Raw genomic sequence first — 6,133 nt, forward strand, 5'->3', positions numbered from 1 at the left:
ATGTTTCATTTTGAAGTACTCCAGAGATTCACCTCTAAAATGTTAACAAACAAGGTCACCATTTTAGAAACGCTGCAGTCATGGGACTTTCAACTGTTTCTTTCAAAAGCTAATGTATATTTCCAGAATGTATTACTTTCTCTGTAGATTAGATGAGGAAACAATGACAATGAAATGACTTTCCAGAGAGTTCTACACAAAGGATGTGTGCTGTGTACATCCCCTCCTTAGGGTTAAACTAAGCACTATATTTAACTAGTTAGATTATTTTTCTTTTTGTTTTTTTTTTTTTATTTTTTTCAGATTTCATTTTCTGATAAATATTTATTTATTTTACCATTGCTCATGAGGTTCCAAGTTGTTTACTTGTTACTACTATACATTCAGTATCTTATTCCACGTAATGGCTTACACAATATTTAATGCATTTTTCTATATTATTTACTGAATTAGAAATCTATAGCAGGTGCATTTAAGCAAATTATCAAAAGCCTTGTTCACATTGTTCTTTAGAGCTGGATGTGGATTTTCTTCTACAGAATTGTGCAGCCAGGTATAAGTTTTGAATTGGAAACATGAACGTAAGGGACATTAAGGTCCATGAAAAATCCTAGGTCACATGCAAAAAAGCCCAAAAGCAACAACCATGAGCAGTCAGGGTTAGATTGTTGGATAGCAGCCACAATACTAGAATGAAAGCATAGTCACTGGGGCACATTTACTTACCCAGCCAACAGAGTTCACCCGAAGTGCATTGTCTGACTGGAATGCACTGTGACGCGATTCACTAAGATCGTGCGCCTGATATCCTGCTTGTGTTGCTTCCCCACTCAGGTCCACCGGGGTTCGCCTTCCTCTTCCTGGTGCATGTAAGTGCTTGATATTAAGAAACAATTTGAATGTTAAATCCCGCACTCAGTCCGAATCAGTCGGATCATCCAATGGCACCTCTCCCCCCGATTTCTGTTGCATGGAAACAGTGGAGCTGCACCACAATCCTATCACGCGCGGCACAATCCCCAGTTAAATACTTGTCACAGTGGCGCAAACCAGAAAATTTTTGAAAGTCACGTGGAAATGCGTCCGCAGACCCTTAGTAAGTAATCCCCACTGTGTTGGTACTGGTACTTGGTCACAATTACAGGTGTTGACTGTTGGAATGCTGTTGGCAAAGTCTGATGTCATTGGTGCATGCAGCATATAAATGTAGATATATATGTGTTGGCATGCATGTGGTAATTCAATTTACATGCAACTGATAACATGACATTAAAACAGTTAACCTCTGAGATTGGTGCCAGCACCAGATCGTGGGCGCCACTGGCAAGTTCACTATGGACCCAAATTTTGATCTTAACACTAATTGTGACAATAACTTCACTTACAAGGGCCTATTCACGCTAAGAGCAAAGAGGCTGGAATTGTAACACCATATATGGGAACCCTAGGTATACATGCATCCTGATCTTACACAAACTTTGCTTCTATAATTGACTATTATCTCAAGTCGTATCACAAGACTTCGAAAAAGTTGGGGACTGATCAATAGGGAGCTTCTTTTAAAAAGCTACTAGCAGAGGTGAAGTGTGCATTTTCCATCATGGAAAACATATTTTCTTATTAATTTCTTGAAAACCTTAGTGAACATGTGTGGTCTCTAAGCTTCTGTACAACTACAAGGCAGTTTCCTCAAGGAGTAATGCTAGACATCAGTATACCACAAAAATCTTTATCTCCAGCTTGTATTTCCTACTTCGTGGATCAAAGTATGCAATCCCAATGCCATCTGAAAGATTTGATTCTTACATTTAATTTGATACCAAAATATTTCTAAGTTAAACAAAGCAGAAGATAGGGGCATCTGAAGTGGTACTCCCCCTGTAGCCGCTACACTCGTCTCAAAATTCCTATCTGAGATTAAATCAGACTATGATTAAGAACTATATTTAGTTCTAAACGCGTCAGTTTTTTTCCACCATGGTACCGTTTTAATAATTTTAAAGGATGAAATAAACTTCAACTTTTTTATTCATAATTTTGTCTTCATACCTGCCTGGCTGCTGGATTACTGTTCGCATTCTTCCTACAAGCACTGATCCGGCTCAGTTTTATCCGTGCACCGGCGATCTACATATGACTGCACACAGAGGGTGAGCTGAAAAAAACCTCCATTTTTCTTTTCCAATGAGATTAAATCCTCGACTCCCATTAAGCTGATGGAAAGACTCTACTTGCAAATGAGTCTACATTCAGATCTTGTTTTTTTGGACATGTTCAGTGCTACTCCAGGAAAGATCCCAGCATACAAGCTGAACATGTCCATTGACACCTTGTTGCATACAGAAGCCTCCTTTTGGATTATGTCTACTCAGTTAATGTCTGATGCAGCAGGAAACACAGTACAAAAAATGTAGTACATTGCACTTTTTTATCCTGTTTTCTTCTGCAAATATGTATATGTTAACCAAAGGCCTTAATAACCTATGGTGGACAGATGCCTCTGTATGGCATCCATCTACAGCCTCCACTGTATGTACACTGTAGATCTCTCAGTGGTATAACTGTCCATATGTCAACTCTCCCTTTTCATGTTTGCCAAATTACTAGGAAAATAAAATTGTAAATATTTTTTTGGAGAGCCATGAATTAGAACTAATTTCATATATTCTGTACTGCAGTATACTTCTATTACTTCAACTGTAATGCTATAGTAGTACTTGAACTGAATGTCCTGTACTGTGCCCATGCAACATGTGCCAGTTGCTGTGCTATGTTTTGTATTGCTGCCATGTGCCTATTCAACTAGTAATGTGTCTCACATGTATCATATAATATGCTAAAGAAGCTCCTATTACCCCTTACCGACATGTGACGTAGTATTACATCACATGCCGGGTGCCGGTACATGGAGAGGGCTTGCGGGCTGATTGCAGGTGCCAGCACCGATCGCAGGTGTTTTCGGTCTGATCGCCGCCGGCAGCTTCAAAAAGATGGCGGCACATGGGCGCCGCCATCTTTCTGAGGATCGTCGCTCCCCGTGAGGTAATCGGGGAGCAGCGACCTGTCGCCATGGTAGCCTTGCGCCTCGCGAAGACCCGAGAATACTTTGTTTCAACTAATTCATTACAATGTGCACATTGTAATGTATGAGGAGTAAAATCCCCATATACTGCCATACTGTAGTATGGCAGTATATGATAGGATCTTACAGACAACCTAGGGTTAATGTACCCTTGGGAGTCTGAAATAAAGTAAAATCCAAGCCCACAAGAATACGGCACAAATGAGTTTTTTTTACCAATTTCACTGCATTTCGAATTCTTTTCCTGCTTCCCAGTACACGGCATGGAATATTAAATACCACCATTTTGAAGTGTAATTTTTTTATGCAGAAAATAAGCCCTCACACAACTCTGTACATGGAAAAATTAAAAAGTTACAGATTTTTGAAGGGCTGCAGCGTTAAGGGGTTAAAGTTAATTTTCTGACTTTTTATGTCAAGACCTGTATTTCCTGTCTAAGTTTATTTAGCATTTTTCTATTTTGGGATGGCATTTTGGGACCTTCAGCACCAATTAATAATTTTTCTTGGAATTATTATTTCAATTTAGATATTTTTAGGCTATGGTGAAACAAATTCATATTGTAACTTATGGGAACATTGAACTCTGTTAAATTATTTAAACGTGTTCACCCATTTACAAAAATCTCTTTAAAAGTGTTATCTAATGCCACACAGAAATTATAGCTTGTTTATTTTTTCAATAGTTCTTCAGTTTGATTACAGTTTTGACACATTTTACACTTCTTTGATGAATGCGATGAAATGAAACTTGATTGCCAACTGAAATATTGACTCCCTGACAGTGGGAGGGAGAATGCAGAGATGATAGAGATAGACTTAGACTCTCTAGAAAATGAGATTATTATTTTTCTATATTTCCTTTTTTCTTTATCAATTGATATTACTTTAAAAGTATTGTCTGGTACTGTATGACTACTTACTGTATGTCCTCTGTCTAGACACATTTACATTATTTACTTCTATATGTGGTGATAACTTTATATATGTAATGAATTCTATCCATGTGTAACAGAAAGTATGAAAACACCTGTATGATATCTAACAATTGTTAGGGCTTTACTTATCACCTCAAAACCCCATACTAAACCACTAGCAGAACCTTGGAGATTACTGTAAATTAGTTTGCATTGTTTCTGTGTGGCTTCTCTGTGCTTGTACTCCAGCCCAAAAAAGAGTTTAATTTACCCTGGTGTCTTTCCCTGATGCAGTCAAGGAGGTGGGAGAGCTCTTGGATCTTAGTCAAGCTCCCATGCTTCCTCAAAGCTGCTCACACTGCTATAGCCCCCCCCCCCCCCCCACCGAGCTGCCCACAGCCTTATGTCACTACTAGTTCCTTTGAAATTTGCTCAAACAGGCAATGTGCCTTTCATTTCAGCATCAGGTAGATCATCCCTGCACAGCTCCACCATTCATGCACGAAAAGTGGACACGACGCTGACTGCGGGTAAGCTAGCTCTTACAGCTGGTACCATGCACAGTACTATCTCTCATTTCCAGCCACCACCACATACAGTACTTGCGCATGCATGGTTCCCCTCTGACACTGCGCAGTGACTAGCTGTCTGTTGCTAAAATGAAAGATGCACCACGTGTGTACGCACAATTCAAAGTAACTAGTAGCAAAGTAGGGCTGGGGGCAGTTCTGGGGTGGATTTATATATAGTTATATTACAGTAAATATTTATTGTAAATTAATATTATAAATAATGATGTTACCATGGAATCTCAAAATGACAAAATGAAATCCATTCAATTGAGACAGTTTTTGTTTTCACCTTGGGCTGCCCCTTATGGTAATATTCTATAACTGGAGTTTATTAAAAATGGTATTTCAAATGCCTGTCAGTGTATAAGCCTCCTAGGAGATCTGGATGGGGTCTCTACCAGGTCGGGCCTGTTTAGACCAGGTCAGCCCTGGATAAGATTTTAGCTATTATTTAACAGTTATTTAACATAATATAATAAGTAGAGTTTTATATTTGTGAGAACTGGGCTTGGAAAATAAGACATATGTATGACACATGCAGCAGGATAGAAAAGAAAAACATGACTCCAAATCCTGAGATGTCATAATTATTCAATAAGCCAATTGCCCTTTACATTAATAAGCATATTTCTGTATGCCTATGATGTGTGCAATATTTTCAAGTGGCATTTTAAGGTTAAATCGTATAACAAGTGTAGGTGATTCCCAGAAATGGCTTGCTACTGCTCTTGATTTGCTCATGGTTATTGCTCAAGATAGAAGGCCCTTCTGCTTGGTTGCTAAGTCAACACAAATCAAACATAATCATACAAGTTTGTCCTTTATGTTTCAGTGCACATGTTTCACACTAATACTCAATGTCCTTTTGCTAGAGCTGGAAGCTTTTTATCTTGGCAAGTAAGGCAGATTTTGGTCCTATACCTGATATTAAAGTCCAAACTAATCACAATGATGCACAGAGTAAAGGTCAGCCCAGCTTTTAAATGCTAATTGTTCTGCCAACAAACCTCATTTACAAGGCTTTTAAAGGCCACATATCTGTTTTATGTGATGCAATAGGCAGATATATTCCCTGAGACAAATTACAATTTATAGTCATTTAGGCCATATAATCTGCAGGAAAAACGTAAATAAATGTGTAAGTGTGACTATCCCAAAGGCAGTGACCAAATGCATTTTATGACAGGTATTACTGCTGCCTGGCCTACTCCTCTAACTGATGCTGCCTTACTATAGGACCTAAAATACAGGACCTTTCTGGAAAATAATTTTGCCATTATTGCAACATGTTTATATTGGTTTAGATTACTTAGAATTTCATCTTGGTTTATAACAGAGACCTAAAGCCTTCTTTAAAGGAAATGTACACTTTTTCAATTAGTTTTCCTTCTGCCAAAGCATCTTAAATAAAGATTTTTCAACTGAATAAACAGTATTTTATTTTAAATAATATTCTCTACATACAGTTAGTAAGCTGACTAATGGGTTCCAATGGTTACAGGCGTTTCATATCGGATTAGTTTAACACCCTTCTGACCTTTGACCTAATGTCACTACATGTC

This window comes from Engystomops pustulosus, chromosome 7 (assembly GCF_040894005.1).
Source record: "Engystomops pustulosus chromosome 7, aEngPut4.maternal, whole genome shotgun sequence".
Taxonomy (NCBI): domain Eukaryota; kingdom Metazoa; phylum Chordata; class Amphibia; order Anura; family Leptodactylidae; genus Engystomops; species Engystomops pustulosus.